Genomic DNA, 11,742 nt, shown 5'->3' with positions numbered 1-11,742 from the left:
AGACCAGGGATGTACTTCTGAGGCTGTATAAGGCTCTGGTCAGACCCCATTTGGAGTATTGTGAACAGTTTTGGGCCCCATATCTAAGGAAGGATGTGTTGGCCTTGGAAAGGGTCCAGAGGAGGTTCACAAGAATGATCCCTGGAATGAAGAACTTGTTGTATGAGGAACGTTTGAGGACTCTGGATCTGTACTTGTTGGAGTTTAGAAGGATGAGAGGGGATCTTATTGAAACGTACAAGATACTGCGAGGCCTGGATAGAGTGGATGTGGAGAGGATGTTTCCACTTGTAGGAAAAACTAGAACCAGAAGACACCATCTCAGATTAAAGAGATGATCCTTTAAAACAGAGGTGAAGAGGAATTTCTTCAGCCAGAGGGTGTGAATCTGTGGAACTTTCTGCCGCAGAAGGCTATGGAGGCCAATTCACTGAGTGTCTTTAAGACAGAGAAAGATAGGCTCTTGATTAATAAGGGGATCAGGGGTTATGGGGAGAAGGCAGGAGAATGGGGATGAGAAAATATCAGCCATGATTGAATGGCGGAGCAGACTCGATGGGCCAAGTGGCCTAATTCTGCTCCTATGTCTTATGGTCTTATGGTCTTATTATAGGGACAGTGGCAGTATGGCTACAAGATTAGTTAAGAATCAGTAATCGGAGAGTAATGGTGAACGATTGTTTTTCAAAGAAAGAAGTATACATTGGTGTTCGGCAGGGACTGGTATTAGCACACTATATATTAATGATCTGGACTTGGGTATACAAGGTATAATTTCAAAGTTTGAAAATGAGACAAAACAGAATGGAAAATAGTAATAGACTTCATGGGTACAGATTGTTGAGACAAACCTAAAGCAAATGAAGTTTAAAAAAACAAAAATGAGCAATTATGCATTTTGTTAGAAAGGGTGAGGAGAGAGAATGTAGATTGCATGGTACAATTTTAAAGGGGGTACAAGAACAGAGAGAGATGAAAGTCCATGCACATACATGTTTGAAGTTGTCAGGACAATTTAAGAAGGCTATAAATAAGCATACAGCATCCATAGCTTTATAAATAAAGCCATAACGAACAAAAGCATGGAGGTTATACTGAGTCTTTACAAAACACTGGCTAATTCTCAGCTGAAGCATTTTGTGTTCAATTTTGGACACTACATTTTGGGAAGAGAGGGTGCAGAAGAGATTTGCTGGAATTTTTCTATGGATTGGAACCTGAGTTCGATTCAGACCGAGGTGTCTGCGTGGGGTTTTCTCCGGGTGCTCCGATTTCCTCCCAAGATGTGCAGGTTAAGTGGATTGGCCATGCTAAATTGCCCCTGAGTATCCAACGGTTAGGTGGGAGTACAGGGATAGGGCAGGGATGCGGGCCTAGGTAAGGTTGCCCTTAATGTCCAAACATGTGCAGATTAGGTGGGATTATGAGGATAGTGTTGGGGAAGTGGGACTAGCTAAGGTGCTCTTTCAAAAGGTCAGTGCAGACTCGATGGGCCGAATGGCCTCCTTCTGTACTGTAGAGATTCAATGATTCTATGATATGGTGAGCCTGGAGACGCTGGACTTGTTATCCTGGAAGCAGACTGGGAAAGTTAAGAGAAGATCTTAAGATAGAGGTGTTCAAAAACATTAACAGTTTGATAGAGTAAATAAGGACAAACTATTCCAATGATGGAAGAGTGAGTAACCAGCAGACACAGATTTAATGTTAAAGGCAACATTAGGAAACATTATTTTACACACTGTGATCTGGAATGCATTGCCTATAAGGGTGCAAGAAGCAGATTCAAAAGTAACTTTCAAAAGAGAAATAGATAAATGATTGAATGGGAAACATTTGCAGGGCTGTGGAAAAGAGTGGGACTAATTAGATAGCTCTAGCAAGGCATGATGGGCTGAATTACCACCTTCTGTGCCATATCGTTCTATGCTTCTGTGATACATACTTCAGAAATTACAATTACCAGTATTGATTAATGAATATTAAAGCATTTATTTGACAATTTTCTCTTGCTATTTTAACAAAGGAGGTAATCAAGTAAATTAAACAGTTTTGTATCCCATCAAAATAGCAGAGAAAACTGTCATATGGAAATGTTAATTATTTCTCCACAAATATTGTAAATAATTTCTAATCTTCTGAAAGAAAAATCCCTAATCCATTAAATATGTGCAAATTATTACTTTAAAGTTTCATGAATGCAGCTGAAAACATTTTAACTCTTGTTCTCTTATTTTAAACAAATCAAGCTAAAAATAGATTTTTGAACCAATAAAACTTTTATTTCAAAGCCAGCCCAACTGAAATCAGCTCACTCAGCACAAACAAAGGATCACAACAACAGCAACTTGCATTGTACAACTGTTGCATGTTTCGGTGGCACAGTGGTCATTGTCCGTAGGGATTTTCCACATTCTCCGCGTGTCTGCGTGGGTCTCAACCCCACAATCCAAAGATGGGTGGCACGGTGGCACAGTGGTTAGCACAGTTGCTTCACAGCTCCAGGCCCCAGGTTCGATTCCCGGCTTGGGTCACTGTCTGTGCGCAATCTGCACGTCCTCCCCATGTCTGCGTCGGTTTCCTCCGGGTGCTCCGGAGTTTCCTCCCACAGTCCAAAGATGTGCGGGTTAGGTGGATTGGCCATGCTAAATTGCCTTTAGTGTCCAAAAGGTTATGTGGGGTTACTGGGTTATGGGGATAGGGTGGAGGCATGGGCTTGAGTAGGGTGCTCTTTCCAAGGGCCGGTGTAGACTTGATGGGCTGAATGGCCTCCTTCTGCACTGTAAATTCTATGTGCAGGGTAGGGAGATTGGCCATGCTAAATTGCCCCTTAATTAGATTTTTTTTTAATGTCTCAAGTTGCTTCACATGAGCAATTTTGGACAAAATTTGACACAAATCACAGAAAGAAATATTAGGACAGGTGACGAAAACCTTGGTCAAAGAGCCAGGTCTAAAGAAACAACTTTACGAAGAAGGGAGAGGTTGTGAGATTGAAAGATTTAGGGAGGGAATTCCAAAGCTTATGGCCTAGGTTGTTGAAGGCATAGTCTTCGATTGTGCAGCACTAAAAATCAGTTAATGCGTAAGAGGCCAGTATTGGAAGAGTGTAGGGATTTTGGAGGGTAATAGGGCTGAAAGAGGTAACAGAGATAGGAGGTTATGTAGGGATTTGGAAACAAAGATGAGAATTTCCAAACTGTCATGTTGCTGAACCAGTACCACATGTGGTTACAAACCTTATCATTCATTCCCAAACCTCAATACTTATATTCACATGAGGGATTTATTCAAATATAAATGTTCTTCAGCAACATGGGGCAACACCTTCTGATATCAATAGTGACGAATGTTGAACCGTCTGCCGCGGTTTCTCTTTAGGACCCATTAGAAGTCATAATGCATGCCTGAACTACTCACCACCACAAATCAAATGCACAAATGCTCCAATCCCCAACATAATAATCTACCCACCAATCCAGGTGTCCAAACTCCCCACTCCGATCCACCCATCCCCATCCCAATCACCCAACCCCAGTACCCAACTACCACCCCCCACCAACCTGACCAATCCCCTTTCCTGGCCAATTCCCTTAGCCAGACTACCCAGCTCTCCAAACTCCCACTGACTCGATTTACCCCACCAACCCGGCTACAAACCTCCAATGATCCAACTGCACATCCCCAGACCCAACTATCAATTGCAACCTCGCGATGATGTTACCAGCCCCCTGACCCGGCTACCACCCCATAACCTGACCTAGCCCCCCAATCTGACAGTTCTCACTTCTGGACCAACTACCCAAACCCTGGGGCCCCAACCCATTTATGCACCTCAAACCCAACTGACCACTCCATCAACTACCCCCACTGACTCACTCTATCACCCACCCACCCACTCTTGACCCCTCACCCATCTACTCAACCACTCACCCACTCAATCAGTTCACTGACCCACCATTCACGCACCCACTCACGCACCCACTCACTCACCCACTCACTCCCCCATTTACTCACCCACTCACATCTACCCACTCACATCCACCCACTCACTCACCCACTCAGTCCTCCACTCACTCACTCACCCACTCACTCCCCCATTTACTCACCAACTCACATCCACTCACTCACCCACTCACTCACCCACTCAAGCCCCCATTCACTCACCAACTCACACCCACGAACTCATCCATTCAATCACCCACTCAAACAGCCACTTCCCCACTCCTCCACCCACTCATCCATTGACTCACACATCCATTCACACACCCATTCACATACCCACCAACCAACATATCTGTTCCTGCAGCTACGCCACCACTCACTCACTCGCCCACCCACCTGCCCCACTCAAACTCCCACTCATTGACTGACCCACTGAAAACCTTTGAGATCTTTAAACATTGAATAGGACAGCAGATGTGGTAAAAAGGGAGTTTGTCTTTTCTGCTGCTCCTCATGCTATTCTTCTCTGTGGGTGGCTGCACTGAAGCATCACTGCTGCAGCTGGGACAGGGAGGTAAGGCTGGAAAATAATCTTTGCAATCAGAGTTGATCACCACAGCATTGCTGCTGACTGGAAAATCTGAGACGTGGACTTTTGTCAGAAATGATATGCTGGCAGCATAGTTTGTAATTCAGGAAGTCGGTTGTACTCCTCTATTTCTCCACAATGTCCAGAAGGGGGTGTTGTTGTTACTTACAATGGGTGAAAAATACAATCTTCAATTCAAAGTGTAAGTTAAAATGAGAAATTAATGACAAACAGCGTTCCAATTAAATTTCAGACAATCGATGCATTTTATTCTTCAAACAAGGACGATCATTTTCGTGTTTGTTAGAAAGGTGTTCACAAGTCGAAACCCAGCAAACATAATAAGGAAGGAAGAAATGAGCAAGCTATCTTCCTATGTGTCACAAATGTATCAAGCATACTGAAGAAATTAAACAGCTTTTTCAAAAGATATTTCCTCTGTATGAAAATATACTTACTGTAACAAGATAATATGTCTAGCCTACTCAATTCAATTTCATTTGAATTCACTCAAGGTGAACTATGTTAATACAAGATATTAACACTTTTTAAAATTCATTTTACGGATGTGGATGTCGCTGGTTAGGCCAGCATCTATTGCCCATCCCTAGTTGCCCTTCAGAAGGTGGGTAAGTAGAGCTGAATCCACAAAAATATCAGCCATGATCTTATTGAATGGCGGAGCAGGCTCAAAGGGTCACACTTAACTCGCACTTAAACACAGTCACACAACATATGGAATTAGACACGCAGAAATACACAACACATGAGTACATGTATACCATGAAACCCACACACATAACATGCATACCAGGTCACCAACACATACAAACAGAAATTAGATGATTGTACCTTCAACTGTCATTATGGTTGGATTGGAGCATATCTAGCATTATCATTTGGCATTGGGTTCATTATCCCAAAGTGACAAGTGTCCCTTCTTTTAGACAGTTTTGCTTTCAAGGTCATAATATTTGTGAAAACATAACAATGTATATAATATAGATTGCGGCACCCAAAATCCTATCACACGTTGACATCTAATGCCTAATATTATCTGGCATCAAGCCCAATTCCATATCTGCCGCATTGAGCACTGTGGTGGGTACCAACCAGGATGCAAGGATCATGAAAGTTTCCAAACTGCACGAGGGCACAGTGGTTAGCACTGCTGCCTCACAGCGCCAGGGACCCAAGTTCAATTCCGGCATTGGGTGACTTACTGTGTGGAGTTTGCACTTTCTCCCCATGTCTGCGTGAGTTTCCTCTGGGTGCTCCGGTTTCCTCGCCCAGTCCAAAGATGTGGATTGACCATAATACAAATTGTCACTTGGTATCCAGGGTGTGCAGGTTAGGTGGGGTTATGAGGATCCAGTGGGAGAGTGGACATATCTAGGGTGCTCTTTCAGAGGGACGGTGCAGACACGATGGGCCGAATGGCCTCCATCTGCACTGTAGGGAGTCTATGATTCTATGAAAGGTTAATGCTCTAATCACTCAGTGTTGTTTTGCAATGGACACTTCAGGGAAGCCTCGTAAGACAAATGTAAATTTCCCGCTCTCTGATGGGATCAGCCCTAATTCATGTCCACCTTGGTCTCCAAATACATTCCAAATGAATGGTGGCACTAGATGGGTAGCAAGCAACCTATCCATTGTTACTGATAATTAACATTCAAGCCTCCCACGCCTGTGGTATTTTCAGCACAAACTGTGCTCATTGCCAAAAGCATTTCTGCAATATTATCCTCTGAGGTCTGGTCGTTCCTATTGGCGCATTCTGCACTTTATTCACAAAATCCTAGGGCTGCGGAGCCTGAACTGCATTATCAATTCCAGTATCTAATTGTTCACTTGAGGACCTGGAATCCAATCCAGCCCAGAATATGCACGTGGAAATATTCTATTTTATCTGACAGTGAGAATCCAACCTGGAATAAGTTTGTGCAGTCTCAACCAAACCTTGGCAGGGTAGGGATTATCACAGAAAACGTTCCACAATTTTTACAGTCTCATTGACGAGGCAATTAGGATGCCTGGAGTGACTCTAACAGAACAGATTTTGATTGACGTTGTTCTTCTTGCGTACTCAGGCACAATGCGGTGGAGACTTTACACGAAACTTTTATTTGAGATGGTACAATGGACCCCAACTTTTCCTTGTCACTACAAGTCATTTTCTTCAACTTATTTCCCTTCACCTTCTCCTCCAACAAGTGCTAGGAATTCAAGCAGATCTTTGTCACTAAGGTTTAGGCCAACTATTCAGTTGCTTTCTTCCCTTCCCCTAATGCACCAGACCCTCTCTAAATTCATCCTGTCTGTAAAACCCATCTCCACCTCCCACAACTCTATTCCTATCAACAACTGACCAGCCAACATCCCTTCCTAGTCCCCATGTTAACTGATATTGGCTCTTTCCACTCAGGTGCTGTCTTCCTCCCCTTCAAAGCCACAATCTTCACCCCCTTACCAAAAATATGCACCATTGACATTCTGTTCTTTCAAACTACCACCTGATCTCCAAACTACCATTCCTCTTCAAACTCCTCAATTGGTTTGTTGCCTCCCAAATCCAGGCCCATTTTTCCTGGAACTCCATGTTTGAATCCCTACCATTAGTTTCCTGGCACTGCCAAAGTACTGGGACATCACAAATAATAATCTTTTTTTAATAATCTTTATTAGTGTCATAGGTAGGCGTGAATTAACATTGCAATGCAGTCAGTTACTGTGAAAATCACCTAGTTGCCACACACGGTGCCTGTTTGGGTTCGCAGAGGGAGAATTCAGAATGTCCAATTCACCTAACAAGCAGGTCTTTCGGGACTTGTGGGAGGAAACCGACACAGACATGGGGAGAACGTGCAGACTCCGCACAGTGACCCAAGCCGGGAATCAAACCCGGGTCCTTGGCGCTGTAAAGCAACAATGCTAACCACTGTGCTACCGTGCAGCCCATTTTGTGACTGTGTGACTGTGACCATGATAAATGATCCCTGCTGACCTTTCTCGACCTACCTGTAGTCTTTGAAATGGTTAACTACGCTATCCTATTCCAGTGTCTCCTCCTTGTGTCCCACTGAGTGAGATGGTACCTGCCTGGTCCCATTCTTAACTAGCTAGTTGAAACCAGAATGTGGCCTGCAATGGCTTCTTTTCCCACCCCCGCACAATGACCTCAGGCGTCCGCGCCCCCCCCCCCCCCCCCCCGCTCCGAATCGACGATTGCCTGCCGCCCTGCTATTTCTAATTTGCATGTCACCCCTAAGCAATATCATCCAAAAACACAACCTCAGCTTCCCCATCTGCAATGATGATACCAAGTTCTAAGTAAGGAGCAGACATTTTCTTCAATTGAATGTTAGGAAGACTAAACCATTGCTTTTGCACCCACCACAAACTCCACGTCCCAAACCTCTGCGCCTCTTGATCGATGTATCTCTTTTCCTGAAAGCTACCTCTTTGACCAAGCTTTTGATCATCTGTCCTACGAGATCTGTATGACCTTGGTGTCAAACTGTTTGATAACCATCCTGTGAGGTGCCTTGGGGTATTTTAGGAACCCGGAATTCTATAAACACGAGCTATATGCAAGTTGTTTGCAAACCTTTCTTGAAATTTTTATCAGTAAAAATATTTGAAACTCCCTGAAGTAATTGAAAATCACTACCGGGGCCCAGCATTGTTCAGATGACACAACAAGATGTAATACAACCAACCATAGTGGTTTCACTTCAATCTATTAATGATTTTTTAAATGATAGAATTACACTCTGCGTGCCTGTCAGTATAGATAGTGGCCCACCGCATACAACTTCATGGCTTTTTTTTTTACGGACCTGCATCGTATTTCCAGCATTTTCCCTTTTCAGTATAAATGTATGTCCAGCATTTGGGGTCTCTTTTTAATCCGACCATTGCGGTTGTTGCCACCAGATGGAGCCATCCCATTGAAAAAGGCTCCTGGTCCCCTGGAAATCCTATTCCCTCATCACTTTCTTTTCCATGTTGCGTCTTCGCAAGCGAGAAACAAAATTCCTTTTTTTCCCCCAGACCCTCGTTCAGACGATGTCTCAGAGATATTCTGTGGTCAGTGGCAGGCTTTGAGCATTCCCAAAGGTCCCAAGTAAATTGAAAATGTGCTTCTTAACTGATGACAAATTTCTAGTGTATTTTTTCATTTGGTAAGAAAATGCAATTATTTTCTATTTCTGGTTTCCTATGACATACAAAATACACATTCAACAACACAATACCATAGATTGGCGGGAGGAGAATAGGTGATTGTTGGTGTAAATGTCTCTCCTTTTAGTATCCTCTTTTCCCTCTTAAATCGTTTATGGTGTAAGTTAAAATGTGATTAGCAAGTTTCGTCATTTTAACTTTTTTTTGTACCAATTTTTGCCAGCGTTGTGAGCAATGCTTGTGTGAATACACGCTGGTAGCCCACCCTGCCAGCAATATTTTCAACATGTCAGGGTAGTTTCAGCTGAGCATTACACTGAGTACCGACAGCGAACACAATCTGGGGTGGGGCGCAATGTTGCCGTTTTCTCCTGGGCTATTGGCTTGAACGTAAATCATCATTAGGAACCTACATTTATTTACAACTGTTGCGAAGGAATCTGCTGCATCTTTCTGTTCACTGATTTCAGTGTTTGCTTGATGCCTGTGGGGGTGAGCAGTGGTGCAGGGTTATTTCCGCCTCCAATGTATGATCAATCACTACGTTGAGTGATGCTCAAATCTCAGCGCACATTTCCGTGACTCGGAAGTTTGGGAAGCTGCCCTCAGCCTCTGTCAGTATCAGTTTGGGGATTTCAGCTGATCATCTGTAAACCTTGGTGTTGAGTTGGTCCAGCACGTTTTAGTGGAGTCGCTCGGAGTTAGTTAGACCTTTTATGAAAAGTCCGTACGAAATTCACTTTTTTTCTGACGGGCGAAGTGGCATCCTTCATTTTTTTTTAAATAATACAATTGTTAGCTGTCTCAATGCCAAAAGGTAGAGGCAGGGGATGAAGATAGTGGAAATATAATTTAACTTGGAACAATCAAAGCACTGAAAGTCGACATAATCGCCTCCACTCAATGGCAATGGACAGTAACTATCCATTCCTGTACTTTTCGTTCATGTCACGCTAACGTCCCTGAGCTCCTGTGCTCGACAATAGTAGAGTTTTATAAATGGGCGCGGACACGTGTTTTAGAGTGAGCATTGACCTTGGCAGATGAGGGGGAAATATTTCAAATTTGAGGCAGTGATGATAAATAAGTGTTAGCTGAAGGCAGGGGACAAATCAAAGAACAAAGAACAAAGAAATGTACAGCACAGGAACAGGCCCTTCGGCCCTCCAAGCCCGTGCCGACCATGCTGCCCAACTAAACTACAATCTTCTACACTTCCTGGGTCCGTATCCTTCTATTCCCATCCTATTCATATATTTGTCAAGATGCCCCTTATATGTCCCTATCGTCCCTGCTTCCACTACCTCCTCCAGTAGCGAGTTCCAGGCACCCACTACCCTCTGCGTAAAAAACTTGCCTCGTACATCTACTCTAAACCTTGCCCCTCTCACCTTAAACCTATGCCCCCTAATAATTGACCCCTCTACCCTGGGGAAAAGCCTCTGACTATCCACTCTGTCTATGCCCCTCATAATTTTATATACCTCTATCAGGTCTCCCCTCAACCTCCTTTGTTCCAGTGAGAACAAACCGAGTTTATTCAATCGCTCCTCATAGCTAATGCCCTCCATACCAGGCAACATTCTGGTAAATCTCTTCTGCACCCTCTCTAAAGCCTCCACATCCTTCTGGTAGTGTGGCGACCAGAATTGAACACTATACTCCAAGTGTGGCCTAACTAAGGTTCTATACAGCTGCAACATGACTTGCCAATTCTTATACTCAATGCCCCGGCCAATGAAGGCAAGCATGCCGTATGCCTTCTTGACTACCTTCTCCACCTGTGTTGCCCCTTTCAATGACCTGTGGACCTGTACTCCGAGATCTCTTTGACTTTCAATACTCTTGAGGGTTCTACCATTCACTGTATAAATCAATGGTTTACACTGCTCCTGTTCACCCTAAACACAGGGAACATTTAGAAATGTCACTTTCCCAAATCCTGTGTACCTGCCTGCATCCACATTTTCGATTGTTTGCTTAAACGGGTAGTCTCTCATATAAATGCACTCACAATTGATGTATCGATTATAGATGCATAACAAGGCGTTTGAAAGACAGACCACAAACGGCGACGTAAATAAACCCCTAGGTTTCTGCTGGGTTCTTTTTTTTACATATTTTAGTTCAGAGCAGATCCTAATCACACAATTGGCGCAAAGATGAAACGAGATTGACGGAAATCCGTCAGTTTCTCCTCCAAGGTATTAGTGATGCCGCCATCGATAAATTAAACAACCCGGTTTGTGGGTTAGGGAAGTCAACCGCCCCTGTATTATTAATAATGATTTTGGTTCATGTTAGTGAGAACTCCGCTGCTTTGCCAGGTCTCCGCTTTCTAAATGTATTAATTGTCCTTAACCTACTCTCTTTTATTGTTTAACTCCTGACCGTCTAAACCTATGTTTCATATTTACCTCCCCGAGTTTAATGATCAAAACGAAATAAGCAAATTCATGCCATTTGTCCCATGTGATCGAATGCACCATTGTCCAGTTTGCAATAAATGTTACATGCTCACACCCCGCTGTTCTTCCGTTAACTCACTTCCAATTCATACAAGGGATCAGAGAGAGAAACATTTCGGATCGTCACTTTGGGGTTGCAGTGAAATTGGGGGAAATGTGTTGGGAAAGAGGCGTTTGGAGAGCATGGGGATGTGACCAAAGTCGGGTTCGGTGCTCCCCCCACCCCGTTCCCAGTGTAGATTTGAGCCGGCTGGCTAGCTGTATCCAAACGCCGCAAACACCAATACACTACTCAACATATAGCTAAGTAGAGGTGGCAAAGAACTGTTGACTAAATATCCCAGCAGCAATGGTTCTCAGCCGCCAACATATGTTCCTCGCACTTATCCTCGGAGGAATTTAGCTCTTTAAAAATATTTTCGAGATGGGATAATAATCAAACAATCAGCACCCATTGGTTGCGGCGTCATTAGCTTGTAGCTGCCTTTTACTTGTGTCGTGTAAGACTGACACATTCGATTACGAGCGAGGAGTTAATTATGAGTGTTAATA

The sequence above is a fragment of the Scyliorhinus torazame genome, chromosome 8 (genome assembly GCF_047496885.1).
Source record: "Scyliorhinus torazame isolate Kashiwa2021f chromosome 8, sScyTor2.1, whole genome shotgun sequence".
In the NCBI taxonomy this organism is placed as follows: Eukaryota; Metazoa; Chordata; class Chondrichthyes; order Carcharhiniformes; family Scyliorhinidae; genus Scyliorhinus; species Scyliorhinus torazame.
This window is presented reverse-complemented; position numbering follows the sequence as displayed.